The sequence below is a fragment of the Paroedura picta genome, chromosome 6 (assembly GCF_049243985.1).
Source record: "Paroedura picta isolate Pp20150507F chromosome 6, Ppicta_v3.0, whole genome shotgun sequence".
NCBI lineage: Eukaryota > Metazoa > Chordata > Lepidosauria > Squamata > Gekkonidae > Paroedura > Paroedura picta.
The window spans coordinates 14,273,626-14,288,899 of NC_135374.1; the positions used below are offsets into that span (position 1 = coordinate 14,273,626).

Below are 15,274 nucleotides of genomic sequence, written 5' to 3' on the forward strand. Positions count from 1 at the left end.
GATCGTTAATCTACTGAGGTCAGCATTATCAACTCTGGCTGCCCAGGGTCTCAGGCAGAGGTTTTCTCATGGCCTATTTCCTGATCTTTTAATCTGGATATGCCAGGGATTGGGCCTGGGGCCTTCTGCAGGGAAAGTAGATGCTCTGCTACTCAGCCAATCTTAGATGCTCCAGGAAAAAAAAAACATTTCAAATGTCTTTGATCTGCCCACATTTATTCGACCTCTCATTCATGTTTATTGAGGCAGGTCTGGAGCACACTGTAATCTGTATAAATATTGCAAAAGTGGGCACTTTATGAGATCCTCTGTACTCTGATCTTTTATTTCTAGCCATTTCAGTAGGAAACTATGTGATATATTTTTATTTGATGATAACAAGACAAAGGATGAGTCATTTTTTTAAAAAGCCTTCATGGTTGAGGGTGAGTTTGAATTTTCTTTCTTTCTTTCTTTCTTTCTTTCTTTCTTTCTTTCTTTCTTTCTTTCTTTCTTTCACACACACACGTGCAGAGGTCAATGTCTGGGTAACAAAAATGGCAAATATCTATTCTGGGTGGGGTGCACACTTCTGGGTAGCAGTGTGTATGAAACAGATAATGGGATATGGGTGGACTGTAAGCTAAATATGAATAATCAGTGTGATGCCGTGGCCAAGAAGGCTAATGTGGTCTTGGGGTGTATCAACGGGGGCATAGCATCAAACTCACAAGATGTCCTCATTCCAATGTATAGAGCATTGGTCAGACCCCACCTGGAGGCCTCACTTCAAAAAGGATGGGAACAAAATCGATACAGAACAGAGGAGACTGACAAGGATGATCCGAGGCCAGGGGACCAAGCCCCATGAGGAAGAGCTGAGGGACTTGGGAATGATCATTCTGGAGAAGAGAAGGTTGAGAGGGGACATGATGGCTCTCTTGAAGTATCTGAAGGGTTGTCACTTAGAGGATGGCCAGGATCTGTTCCTGTTGGCAGGAGAGGATAGGGTCTGCAGTAATGGGTTTAAATTATGGGCAGGATATTAGGATTTTTTGAAACAGCCAGAGTAGTTCAGCAGCTGTCTAGGGAGTTGGTGAGCTCCCCTTCACTGACAGTCCTTGAACAGTGGCTGGACAGCTACTTATCAAGAATGTTTTTTATTTTATTTATTTTTATATTTCTATACTGCCACTTCTCAAAAGACTCGTGGCAGTGTACAAATACAACTATAAACAAGTGAGGACATGATCCCACAGAGGGGCCCCAATCTTAGCAGAGGGTTGGACTAGATGGCCTGTATGGTCCCTTCCAACTCTATGATTATCTCTCGCACACACAGAGAATACATTAATTAAATCAGTGCATAGAACTGGTTTTCGGATCACAGCTTTTAGATAAATTTCAGATGATCCCTGCAGGAATAAGATATACCCAATTTTCTCTGGATTTGTCACTTTACCTACTCGGATCCCAAATTCTAACAAAGCCAAATCAACAGAGATTCCTGCACATGCTTACTGAATGCTGAAGGAACTTTCTTCCAGGGTTATAAAACTGCAAAAGTTATATACAGTCTTCATTCCCGAAACGTTCTTAGCTCATTTTCCATGCCGTACCCTGAGTAGTTTTTGCCTAGTCCTGGATTGCAAGCAATGTGTCAATTATTCTTAAAAACCTAAATAATTTAAAGATACCATTATAAGGGAAACTCTTCTCCATATTTCATCTCAGCAGGAATGCTCTGACTTCAGGACCGCAGGACAGAAATTAAGTTGTCCAATATTATAGCATTAGAGAATAAACCAGTTTCGGAATTTACACCTGCTGAAACGCTGTTAAGCTTTCTGGCTGGATGTGTTTTCCAGAGAAAGAACTATTTATTTCGTGAAATTCTTCAGCAGATATGGGGAAGTCTTTTGGACAGCTGAGTCTTGGAAGGTCCACTTTAAGGGCGAACGCATTTCTCCATTTCATTCAGTAACTGTTCCAGGGGATCTCTCTGTCCAACTTTCCACTCATTCATAGGCATTCTTATGTGTCTTCAGCTGAGCTCATCGGCTGGAGTTTTCTTGATCAGTTCCAGAGCATCCAAAATAGGATATGCTTTAAAAAAGAAGAAGATATTCTATATAACATTGAAGGCTTTCACGGTCAGAAGCTTTTGTGGTTTTCTCAGACTGTGGGCTCTGGTAGTTTTTGATGCCAGCCACAGATGTTGGTGAAACATCAGGAGCAAAAACTACCAGAATATGGCCACACAACTTGAGAAAATTACAAGCCATTGATATTCCACTATTATGTTCCAATTGGCCTCAGACCAGGGATACCCCTAAAGGCTAACCAACAGGGGTATTGGTCAATTTTTATACTGTTTATATACAGCTAGTTTATATACAGTCCACCATAAATAGCTCTAAGACTTCCATGCCCTGAGTTCCCTCCCTTACTGTGGTCTCTCATTCTTTTTCTTGGTGTAGTGGTTAGGAGTGTGGACTTGTAATCTGGCAAGCCGGGTTTGATTCCACATTCCCCCACATGCAGCCAGCTGGGTGACCTTGGGCTCCCGACAGCACTGATAAGGCTGTTCTGACCGAGCAGGAATATCAGGGCTTTCTCAGCCTGACCTACATCACAGGGTGTCTGTTGTGGGGAGAGGAAGGGAAGGTGACTGTAAGCCACTTTGAGCCTCCTTCGGGTAGAGAAAAGCGGCATATAAGAACCAACTCCTCCTCCTCCTCCTCCTCCTCCTCCTCCTCCTCCTCCTCCTCCTCCTCCTCCTCCTCCTCTTCCTCTTCCTCTTCTTCTTCTTCTTCTTCTTCTTCTTCTTCTTCTTCTTCTTCTTCTTCTTCTTCTTCTCCTTTTTGGGAACAGTTGAGATGATGGGACACTAATGTGCATTCTTGCCCAGACAAATGCCCAACCTCATCAGCTTCTGGGGTCAGCCTTGAATATGAACATTTCCCATGGGAACTGATGATCCCGTAGATCAACTTCAGGCTGACTTAAGCTAGTTTGATGCAGTGAACTAGGACCTCGGACATCCAGGATACAATCTCCAGTCTGCCACAGGAGCTTGCTTGGTCACCCAGGATATAACCTTGGGCCGGTCCCTCTCTTATACAGCAGGGCTGTTGCACGAATAAATTGGGTGCAGGCAGAACCATCTTGATAGAATGATATTTAAGGAAATGATACAGCCTTCTAATTGACCACACCGTTATTGGAAGTTGACTTTGGTTCCATTTTGGAGACTAAGATCTGACCTCTCTTCCTCTGAATTAAGAAAACGCTGCTTGCTCTGTAACCTTTTGCCCAGAGTGGAGCCGAGCAAACAGCCTTTGCAAGGCTGCATTTCAGGCAAGGCTTTTAGATAAGTTGAAGAATTAGGTTGGAAGTGAATTATAGATCGCTTTAAATGGTTTAGGTTAAAAATTAAGGATCTCAGCCTTCCCGATAGTGCTGAGCCTGATACAAGCTGATGCTCTAGGTCTGGGAATATTCTGCAAGTGAAAGTTGGGGGTGGGGGGAGTGAATGCTGACCCAGGACCCCTTACCAGGTCAGAAACTCCAGGGCTGGCCTGGAGACCTAGGGGTTCATCCTGGAAATGGAATGAGGGGTGAGGAGGCATAGCATTGGTCCAGGTTGCATAGCCAACCCCTAAGGTGAAATTACATAGCCGTATATATATTGATCTAAGAGCCTCTTGTGGCGCAGAGTGTTAAGGCAGCAGACATGCAGTCTGAAAGCTCTGCCCATGAGGTTGGGAGTTCAGTCCTAGCAGCCGGCTCAAGGTTGACTCAGCCTTCCATCCTTCCGAGGTCGGTAAAATGAGTGCCCAGCTTGCTGGGGGGTAAACGGTAATGACTGGGGAAGGCACTGGCAAACCACCCCGTATTGAGTCTGCCATCAAAATGCTAGAGGGCGTCACCCCAAGGGTCAGACATGACCCGGTGCTTGCACAGGGGATACCTTTACCTTTATATATATTGTTCTACACACAGGAGCTTTGGGTACTAGGTCCCCCTGTGTCTGCTCTTTGCTTTGATGCAGTTCAAATATATATAAAAAAATACACACAAAGCCTTTTCAGTCCTGGCCTCTACCTGGTAGAATGGGCTCCCTAAAGAGCTGCAGGCCCTGTCGGAACTCTCGAGGTTCCGCAGGGCCTGCAAGATGGAGCTCTTCCACCAGGCATTTGGTTGAGGCTGGTCACAATGAGTACCAAGGAATTTCAAACTCCCCCCCTCCCCTGGAGGGGAGACAGACAGACAGACAGACAGATGTCAAATAGACCCTATTAGGCCACAGCTGTTTTAGGTCCCCATTGTGGAGGAAAGCATCTAAATGAAAAAACTCTGAATAGGAATAACACACACGAGTTAATCTGCCGCTCTTGTGGCAAACCAGGCCGTATTTCACGAAGCCTCTCAAGCAGTTCACAATGAGATGATTATGACGTTAGCCATTCAGCCATGTCTGATTCCTGGCGATGGGTCAACTGTCTCCATATTTTTCAGTCTTGCATCACCTCTTTTAGTTGTACAATGCTCTGGCCAGTGTCCATTTTGATGGTATCTAACCCCTGTGACCTTTTACCACTGACCAATCCTGGCATAATGGCTCTCTCCACTGAGTTGGATTGCATGGTATGACTGAAGTAAGTGAGCCGGAGCTTTGTGGTATTTCCTTCCAGTGATTCCAAAAGCAAGAAAGAAACAGAAAGTTCACCACTGAATGTACATCAGGGCCCATTCTGCACACATTGGATAATGCACTTTCAATGCACTTTAGAAGTAGATTTTCCTGTTCCACTCAAGAACATCCAGCCGCAAAATCACATGGGAAGTGCATTATCCAACATGTGCAGAATGGGCCTAGGAGTTGCTCTGATCTGTATAGCTCAGGCTAGCCAGATCCCATTAGATCTCAGAAGCTAAGAAGGGCTGATACTGGCTAATATTTGGATGAGTGACCCCATAAGGATTTGGGTGGCAGTTCCTCCCAGGAACACTAGGGGTCATGATCCAGAGGCAGGGAATGACAAAGCACCTCTGAACGTACCTTGGATCTCCTGACTACACTGCACATAACATATGCCGCTGCAAATCTATGGACCACCATTTAAGAACCAGTACTCGCCGAAGGGGATGGGATCTTGCAAAGTGAGCATTGTCTACGGATCGGGGAGGACACCTGCACTTTATTTGTGAAGCCAGCCGGCTAAAACACTGCTTCCTCCGACGCAGGCTATTACTTCTGTGTTCAGTAAACATCAGTTATTATTAATGGGGTTCTTGTATTATTGAGCCTGTTGAAAAGACAGAGTGTCTGAGAAGAAAATGATGCCAAGGGAGAGTAATGAAAAATGTGGGTCTGGCTAGAAGATTAATTGGGAAAGTAAATTATTTGATTGAAAGAGTTCACTTGTAAGTACCGTCGCTACTGCCGGGCTTCCTGCAATAAGACACTACTCATTAAAGATTTAATAAGTGTAGAGAGAAGGAAGTGGGGAGAAAAAGAAAGGCGCATGAGTCAAGAGTGAGAGTCAGAGGCTTGCGTCCAAGGATTCCTTCCAGACATTAACTAGGTCCATAATGATCTGGGGAAAGGCATGGCATGAGACATGTTGATTTCATGACCATTCAAGTGTGAGGCTCAGTGAGCAAGGACTATTGCCACAGGTTTCCAAGAGAAGAGAAGAAGAGCTGGCTTTATATACTCCGCTTTTCACTTCCCGAAGGAGTCCCAAAGCGGTTCACAAATATCTTTTCCTTCCTCTCCCAACAATAGACGCCGAGTGAGTTAGGTGGGGTTGAGAGAGCTCTATCAGAACTGCTCGGTGAGAACAGCCCTAAGAGAACTGTGACTGGCCCAAGTTCACCCAGCTGGCTGCATGTGGAGGAGGAGTGGGGAATCAAACCTGGTTGTCCAGATTAGAAACTGTCAGTCTTAATCACTATACCACGCTGGAATTGGGGGAGGGAGCGGTTTACACTGAACTATATAATGTTTTAACTGTGTATATTGATGTTTTAACTGTGTATATTGATTTTAAGAGCCTCTTGTGGCGCAGAGTGGTAAGGCAGTGACATGCTGTTTGAAGCTCTGCTCATGAGGCTGGGAGTTCGATCCCAGCAGCCGGCTCAAGGTTGACTCAGCCTTCCATCCTTCCGAGGTCGGTAAAATGAGTACCCAGCTTGCTGGGAGGTAAACGGTAATGACTGGGGAAGGCACTGGAAAACCACCCCGTATTGAGTCTGCCATGAAAACGCTGGAGGGCATCACCCCAAGGGTCAGACATGACCCGGTGCTTGCACAGGGGATACCTTTACCTTTATTGATTTTTAATACTACATTTTATTGCTATTATATGTACATCGTCCTGAGCCCGCTTGCAAGGAGGGGCGGTATAAAAGCCAAACGAATCGTACTAATAATAAATAATGATTTTAAAATGAATTATTCACGAGGGTTTTTTCTATGCAGCCAGTAAGGCAGCATTGTGCAAAAGCCTGTACAAAGATACTTGGATAAATTATTAGGGACTGTGGCTCATATACCATAGCATGCCAGAAGTAGGATCCCGCAATGTACCTTTGCATGATTGAATGTGTCATGCTAACACTTCTCTTTTGCTTCGGTTCTGTTTTTATATTTCTGCTTGGTCCTACAACCTAAATCCTATCTTACTGTTTATTGAATGTCTTCACCATACCGCTGCTTATAAACTCTCTCAGCATAATCTGCCCGGAACCTCATTGAGAAAAGTGGACTCGGTATAACGTAAATACGTATCAATGAATAGATAAATCCAGGCAGGAACATTTCAGAGCTGAGTGGTTTGCAAGGAGAGCTGCAATATCTAACCGTGTGTGGATCCCACATAATGAAAACTCAGATCTGTCTCTCATTCAACCAAGTCTGCAATTTGACAAAACTGTTTGCTGCATTGCAAGCTGACGTTTAAAATATCTTGAGCATGCATCTATCAACATAAGCTATGAAGAGGTGCTAAAAGTGGGATTAAAGCGAAAGACGAGGCGGTTTCCCTGGTTCCATTTCTTTTATGGTCCATCACATCAGCTCTAATACTGGAACAAGTGCAGTCTGTAGCAATTCTCAACTCCATGTGCATCTTTGTTAACTTGATTAATCAGCAAGCATGCGTGGACAAAACTCTTGCGGGGGGGGGGGGGAGAAATTCCACATGAACAAGTTTGCATCAGGATTCAGTTCAGAATCAGAAGATCTTTATTGGCATACAAGAAAAAAAATGACAGGAAAAATACATTTTAAAGCATTAATTGTTCTGCAGTTACAGGACCTCATAACCAGCTGTACAAACTTGGCAACCGAATCAATAACTTAAGAGTTTTTTTAGTTTCCTAACAGGAAAATGATCTGAGTCTCATCATCAAGTCCTTGTTGTTTAGGAAAGCGTGGGTTGATGAATAATGGTGTAGAATGGATAATAGATAAACACATGTGAAAATGGTTTCAATGCAGCCAGAATTACAGGGACAGGGATTAAGTTTATATAGTATTTTGGGGATACGCATATTCAGCCATGGTGAAAGCTGCTGGTAGAAACTTCATAGAACTGTGTATCATGGCAAATATGGCTTGCTTCTTTGCAATCTTTTATCAATGTACAGTTTGTCTTAGTCTGACTGAGCAGTGATACCAGGGCTCTGCCTCACCCACTTCACAGGGGGTCTGTTGTGGGGAGAGGAAAGGGAAGGCCATTGGAAGCTGCTTTGAGACTCCTTCTGCTAGAGAAAAGTGGCATAGAAGAACCAACTGTTCTGCTTCTTCAGTAATCTCAGGTCTCTCTCAGCCTCACCTCCCTCACAGGGTGTCTGTTGTGGGGAGACAGAGGGAAGGTGAATGGAAGCCCCTTTGAGACTCCTTCTGGTAAAGAAAAGCGGCATATAAGAACCAACTCTTCTTCTTCTCAATGTGCATTAATAGGTAATATAGACAGTAGTTTATTAAACTGTAGTCAGAGAACGTACAATATTGGTGACCACTGAATTGGGACTTTTGGACCATTCTTGGTCCTAGGTCCCTCCAGAAAAATAGAGCTGCAGAGTATTTTGAAAATATGCAGTTATTAGTTACCTTTGTGGATGAGGCACAGATCCAGACTCACAGTGCTTTGAGGTTTAAAAGAGAGAAATCTTTACTGGAAAGATTATTTACTAATATATAATATTTTCATCTGCTTCAGTCTCCTTAATTGAAGCAGAGTGCAAAAGCTTAAATAATTACAAAGGTTGCACATTGCAAGACTCTGTGGCTCGGCTACAGGCAGGACTATATCCCACATATCAGCAGATGGAGAGAGCTGAGCCTAATGGTGGCTACTCCTTGCTTCAGGAAAGTACAAGGAAGCTTTTCTTCCTGAAAAAAAGTGAAGTGTGCAGGAGCCCACCTTAAACAAAGGAATCCCCAGAGCATGTGCTTGGGAATTTTCTACTGCAACCGAGGTCTCTTCCCACTCCACATCCTGCCCTCTCCCGGCTCTACCCTCAAATAATCAAGAATATCCCAGCCCTGATTTAACACTTAACATCTGCATTTGGCTAGGCGGGCTGCCATCAGCTTAGGTCCAAAATTAAGCCTGTTACAGCCTGGCAAGGCCACAGCTTAAGTACAAGAAGACTTTGGAATTGGGCCTACTAGCTCAGGAAGCGCTTGAAACTGAGGAACAGGCCTTCTAAAGTTAATCCCAACATTTTGGGAACTTTCAACAATACTACCTGCTCTGACTTCACCGAGTACCATCTAATTAGTTTTTTTTTTTTTTAACATGCCACATAAAAATGTTGCCGTCTAAAACAAGACCGAGGGCAGAACATTCAGAGGGATAATTAAACGTGCCAGCAGCTCCTTCACTTGGAGCGATATTGTTTAAGTAGAGCGCGCTGCATTATTCAGAGCAGCCTTGCTTATCGTGAACGTGAGCCTATGGTTTCTGTGGAAACCGGGTCAGGAAGCGATAGGTAGTCAGTGCAAAGGCATCAGTTGTGGGGGAAGAGCGCTCCCTCGCACACGTCCCCCCCCCCCTGCTTGCCTGCTGAGAGAGCTTCGCGAGCCATCTTTCAAAATCGTGCTGCGGTATTTCCAATGGCAGCCAAACCCATTTAATTAAAAGAAAACAAAGCTGCTTTTGAACAATAACATCCCTCAGATAAAGTTCTCTCAAGTTTACCTCATGTACAAACGGTTAGCGCTCATCCCAATTAATTTCATTGGTTTTTTGTACGCCCGGACATAGATGTTTTGGAAGTGTTGTGCAAACTCAAGAAGTTGATAGAGCTTCTTCAGGACTGCTAGTGGTGACAAAAAAACATGTCTGGAAATCAACGTTATCCATCATTAACTATCTGACTTTTCAGTGTCCGGCCTTAGGAATGGGGTTTATGGGGGCTAGTGGTGAGGGAAGAGCATGTACATCTGTACACTCAGTTTCTTTTTATCTGCTCCTTTTTAGCTGATAAACAAGCAGATTTGCCTAAATGTATAAGGATTGTAAGGGTAATGGCAAATGACCTCATGCTAATGCTTCCTGTTCCACACCCCTCCTAGTCGAACAGAGGCAGGTGGAAATGGGGGGGGGCATCATGTGGACCTCACTTCCTCTTTCAGAACAGGAAGTGGCATCATGACACTAGGAATTTCAAAATATCTATGGTAAAACCTTAGAGATTTTTCGTACTGTAGGAATTTCAGAAATCTTTATGGTCCTTCCCTGCCCCAAATCCCACCCACTCTTGTTCCCCCCCCCAAAGTCTCCAGGTCTTTCTCTACCAAGAGCTGGCAACCCTAAAATAGAGGAGGGGAGTAACGATGGGGAAATTACATCCCCCCAATTCTCTCCCCATTCAAGTGGCATGCAGTTTGATGCTATATCAGGAACCAAGTGTACGGAGTGACTAAGTTGCTACTCGGAGCGTGGAGTCGGGATGAGGTTGTCCAAATTCATGTGGGGGCCATCAGACGAACCTACTAAGGATTAAGTTAATCCTTAGTTGCAATTAGTTGCAACTCTCTCAATAATTAGTTGCAACACACCTGTTAAGAGAAACAAACTGTACCAACCCCCACATCGGCTGTTTAGTGTTGGGGATATTTTGTCTGCGTTGTCAGGTCAACATTGGATAGGCAGGTAGTTGTGAATGTCCTACATTCTGCAGGGGGTTGGACTAGATGACCCCGGAGGCCCCTTCCCACTCTGTGATTCTCTGAACATCCAAATGATCTCTCTCCCTTCCCTTAGCAATACAGTTTGGGATTTACAAAGTTGTTTACTACCTCTCCGGAGCTTTTGTGGGCAGGGTGGGTTAGGAGTTTTATTATCATTATTATCACCATAACCCCCCTAGCCCTCCCCCGATTCTTTTTTTTATCATCTAGAGAAAGACGATTTTTACCGGGGCAAATATAAGGCAACAGGTCTGATAAGCCCGAACACTCCGATCGCATTAGCCAAACGGAAGATTGCATGCTGTGACCAGCTGGGGACCAGCGCTTTCATATATTAAGCCCCGTAATCTATTTCCCCTTGTTTTCTTCCTTTTCGCCCGTACCCATCCAAAGCCTCCATCTAGCAATAACTCATCTGCCCACACACTCTGAGCTGCCTCCTATTTAACGTCTGCCGATTGTTGGAAGGCTATTTTCTTGCGAGGGTGTTTGGCGCGAGGTACGGCCCTCGGCCTATTCTCTGCTTAACTGAAGCCGAACAGCTTCCTGTAATTTGGGATGTATCGACGGCCACATGCGATCCCTGACAGTTCAGGATAAACTTCGTCTGTGTCTGAAAACTCAGAGATACGTCGGTGAATGCTGGATAAACACAATCGTCGGCTTTTATCGCTACCCGAAAAAGCGTTTGTGAGGAGACGTCGCAGTGAATTTGGCAGGATTTCAAGTACTCCGGCAACAAAATTTCAGGCGTTTAACTGTGACACACTTGCACCTTAGAGGTGGGCGTGTGTGAATGCATGCTGTTGAGCACTCTACGAAACCCAAAATACATTGAGGGAACTTTAATCTTTTTGCTGTCGCTGTCGTCATCAGGGGGGAGATGCATATTCATGGGCAACTGTTTTCACGACAGAAACGGGGAGTTCTGATTGGCCCCTCAAGGATTTCCTCTCCTTTTCGTGTGAGTTTGTCAGCTCCAACTAGGGTTGCCAAATTCAGTTCGGGAAATCTGTGGGGATTTGCGGGATGGAGCCTATTGTCCGGGCGGGACAGAGCTAGGCAGAAAAGAGACGGACTTACCAGCAAGAGCCGAGGCCGCAGAGCTGCGGCTTGGCGTGTCGGAGATAAGGACAGGCAGCAGCAACAACGACGGGGTGCGGAATGATGGAGAGATGGTGCCCTGACCTGAGAAGGAGAAAACAGAACGTGAGAGCATAATCAGACCTGAAGAATCGAGTGACAGGAGAGTCGGTGTCGGCAACCAAGACCCGCCCGGACTATTAGGAAGAAAAGAGGAAGATTGGAAAGCAGGAGACGGCAGGAACGGGGCTGGGACTCTAAAAAGGAGAGAAACTTACCTGGAGGCTCAGGGCCATGTCAGGGGAAACGGGGGTTCTCGAGGAGCCGGGGGTGCAGCAGGGGAGTGTAGGGAACCACGATTGGGGATTCCTGAGCGAGGAAGGGCTCGGCCAAGGGTAAGACAGCCCAAGAGTCAGAGAGGAGGAAGGGCCGAGAGGACACAGGATAGAGGCAACGCCCTACAACTGGAAGTGGGAACAGGTGAAGGGATTATATAGTAGGGGTGGAGCTAGCGCAGGGGGATAAAAGGAAGGGAAGTGCTGGGCGTGGTGGTTGGTTTGGACAGAGAGGTAAAGGAAGGAGAGAGGGAATTACGCGTGGTGGAAAGAAGCCAGGAATAAACAGTTTGACTTACAACACTGAGGTCTCACCCAGTTCTACATCCACCCCCAAAGTCTCCAGCTATTTCCCAATGGGGCAATCCTGTTTCCTGCCCTGTTCACAGTTGCTTTGTTTTAAAACCCTGAGGCGAGGGATTGGAAAGCCAGGGCTCATATGGGCGGTTGAATGATCAGATGGCATGGATCCCATCAGAATTAGCTGTCCACTTGCACCACAGAGCCAAATCAGAGCAAAAGCATTCCTGACTGTCGGACCACTGGTCAGACCACACCTGGAGCACTTTGTGCAGTTCTGGAGGCCTCACTTCAAGAAGGACGTAGATAAAATTGAAAGGGTACAAAGGAGAGCGACAAGGATGATCTGGGGCCAAGGGACCAAGCCCTATGAAGATAGGTTGAGGTGCTTGGGAATGTTCAGCCTGGAGAAAAAGAGTTTGGGAGGGGACATGATAGCCCTCTTTAAGTATTTGAAAGGTTGTCACTTGGAGGAGGGCAGGATGCTCTTTCCGTTGGCTGCAGAGGAAAGGACATGCAGTAATGGGTTTAAACTACAAGTACAACGATATAGGCTAGATATCAGGGGAAAAATTTCACAGTCAGAGTAGTTCAGCAGTGGAATAGGCTGCCTAAGGAGGTGGTGAGCTCCCCTCACTGGCAGTCTTCAAGCAAAGGTTGGATACACACTTTTCTTGGATGCTTTAGGATGCTTTGGGCTGATCCTGCGTTGAGCAGGGGGTTGGACTAGATGGCCTGTATGCCCCCTTCCAACTCTATGAATCTATGATTGTATGATTTTATGATTCTATGCTTCTAGAAGAAGGAGGAGGAGGAGGAGGAGGAGGAGGAGGAGGAGGAGGAGAGTTGGTTCTTATCTGCGGGGAATTAAACCCCATTCGCCAGATTAGAATTTGGCACTCCTAACTGCTACACCAAATGGTCTGCTGACTGCTAGGTCAGGCTCCCTCTGCAATGCTGTGCCAATAATAAAGCTGTGGCCATGTTTATACCCAATAACTGTGTCGCGTCTTATTCCAGCTCAAAATGCCCTCCTGCAAGTCAAGCAAGTGACATATCCCATGTGCTTTGCTGCTCGTGCTGGCAAAACATTACAATTAAATTCAGTGTTTAGGAAGGAAGGGAAGGATCCATTTGTTAAAAACCCTCTCCATCTGCTCAGCCAGGCCTTCTCTTTACGGCACTTTGCATTCCAAATGCAGAATGGAAGCGCAAAACAGCTCCGTGCACATTTCCATCCGAACGACGGCACTTCTTTTGCCTGGATGCTCAGCAGCTGTTAAGTCTTTGAGCAACATATGCTGGGAGTTCAGACCTGTGTTTTGGAATAACCTCCAGCACTGTCTCTCTTAATAAGGAATGGGGACTCACCCTTTCGCTTGGTTGTCTTGAACCAGCTTTTAGGGATTGTTTGAAGAAGAAGAAATGGTTTTTATATTCTACTTTTCTCAGCCGGAAGGAGTCTCAAAATGGCTGCCAATCACTCTCCCTTTCCTCTCTAAGGCTGTGAACTCAGGCCTAGGAAATTCTTGATTATTTGAGGGTAGAAGAAGAAAAAGAAGAAGAGTTGGTTCTTATATGCCACTTTTCTCTACCCAAAGGAGTCTCTAAGTGGCTTACATTCATCTTCCCTTTCCTCTCCCCACAACAGACACCCTGTGAGGGATGTGAGGCTGAGAGATCCCTGATATTACTGAAGAAGAAGAAGACTTGGTTCTTATATGCTGCTTTTCTCTACCCAAATAAGTCTCAAAGTGACTTCCAATCACCTTCCTTTCCTCTCCCCACAACAGACACCCTGTGAGAGAGGTGAGGCTGACAGAGTCCTGATATTACTGCTCTGTGAGAGCAGCTTCTAACAGGACTGTGAAGAGCCCAAGGTCACCCAGCTGGTTGCATGTGGAGGTGGAGTGGGGAATCAAACCTGGCTCACCAGATTAGAAGCTGCTGCTCCTAACCACTACACCAATCTGAGAGTCAACATGTGGGGGGCAGAAAGGTGACAGCGCATCCATCCACGGCCTGCCCGGCCTTTGGAAGATTGGGGTTGTATGGGAAGGTGGGGATAGTGGGGACCTGTGTAGACACTGTTGTATGGTGGTGGGGGCAGGAGGGCCAGAGCCAATCTAAAGCAGCTGTTTTCTCCAGAGGAACGTATGACTTCCTTCCTTCCTTCCTTCCCTCCCTCCCTCCCTCCCTCCTTCCCTTCCCTTCCCTTCCCTTCCCTTCCCTTCCCTTCCCTTCCCTTCCCTTCCCTTCCCTTCCCTTCCCTTCCCTTCCCTTCCCTTCCCTCCCCTCCCCTCCCTCTCTTTCTTTTTCTCTTTCTTTCTCTGCCTCTTTCTTTTTCTTTCATCCTGTCTTTCTCTCTTTCATTTTCCCAAAGATTTCCAGGCCCCCACCTGGAAGTTGGCAACCCAGCTGCCTGCATATGGAGGAGGAGTCAGGGATCAAACCCAGCTCTTGAGATTAGAGTTTGCTACTCTTTAACCTCTTCATCATGCTCAATCTCAAGGTCAAGCAGGGAGTAGGGGGGCGGTCAGAATCCAGGAAGGTCACAGTGCAGGTTTATGTGCTAATGCCCATTGTATTCCTGGGTGCAACGGGCTTTGCCTCTAGTAGTGATTCTTTGATTTTGATGACTGAGAATTTAAACTCATCCCTTTTTCTTCCTTTTAAAAAAAATAAACAAACAAACCAGACTTAGGTTGTTGACAGCATTCAGCGTCTCTTAGAATGCTTTGCACTGTTGAGATTAAATTGCACCAACCACACTGGGGCAGATCAAGCCAGTGTACAAACATAGCAATGAATAAATAACACAAAGAAATATTAAGTGGTTTTGAGAGGCTTGATTGGGGGGGGGCGGGGGGAGTTTACCTTGCGCTGAAGACATTAAGCGCTGAAAGCTCAGTGTTAATTTAAAATTGCTAATTGCTGTGACTGGAACGGTAATGCTCAAGCCGTGAGTTTCCAAAGGTTTCCTTGATTTAAGATCGGATATGTTTGCTTGCGTCACTAGCATCCTGCAAAATTAGCAGTGAGAATTCGAGGTCCTGTTGAGAAATGGAATCGAGACAGGTCTGGGGAAGGAAGAGGTAGATCCGTGGGTTCAGAGACCAGGACACGGGGCGTTCATTTCAGCTCTTTGTTGTGACCCCAGCAGGATGGCACAAAAGGCAGAACTAAAACTGAACTGGATAAACCCCACAAGAACCCCAACGTATCTACACAGAACACACAAAAGAGCTTCCCGCCGGCACACTCTATTGGTCAGTTTCCCTTTGAACTGATGGGGTCCGGCAGACGGGATCCAGCCCCACGCTGGCCAGTTAAGATCCTGCCTCGGACCTCGGAATTATGATCC

The 15,274-nt window shown here is 45.9% G+C and overlaps 1 long non-coding RNA gene across 1 annotated transcript; it reads right to left on the reverse strand.

Moving 5' to 3' along the window:
* Nucleotides 1-1,963: 1,963 nt before the first annotated feature.
* Nucleotides 1,964-14,399, reverse strand: LOC143840599 (uncharacterized). Its single transcript, XR_013232249.1, has 3 exons — nt 14,310-14,399; nt 11,276-11,380; nt 1,964-2,085 (listed from the first exon to the last, which is right to left on the reverse strand). It is a non-coding gene; the product is annotated as an uncharacterized LOC143840599 (long non-coding RNA).
* Between the last annotated feature and the right edge of the window lie 875 nt (nt 14,400-15,274).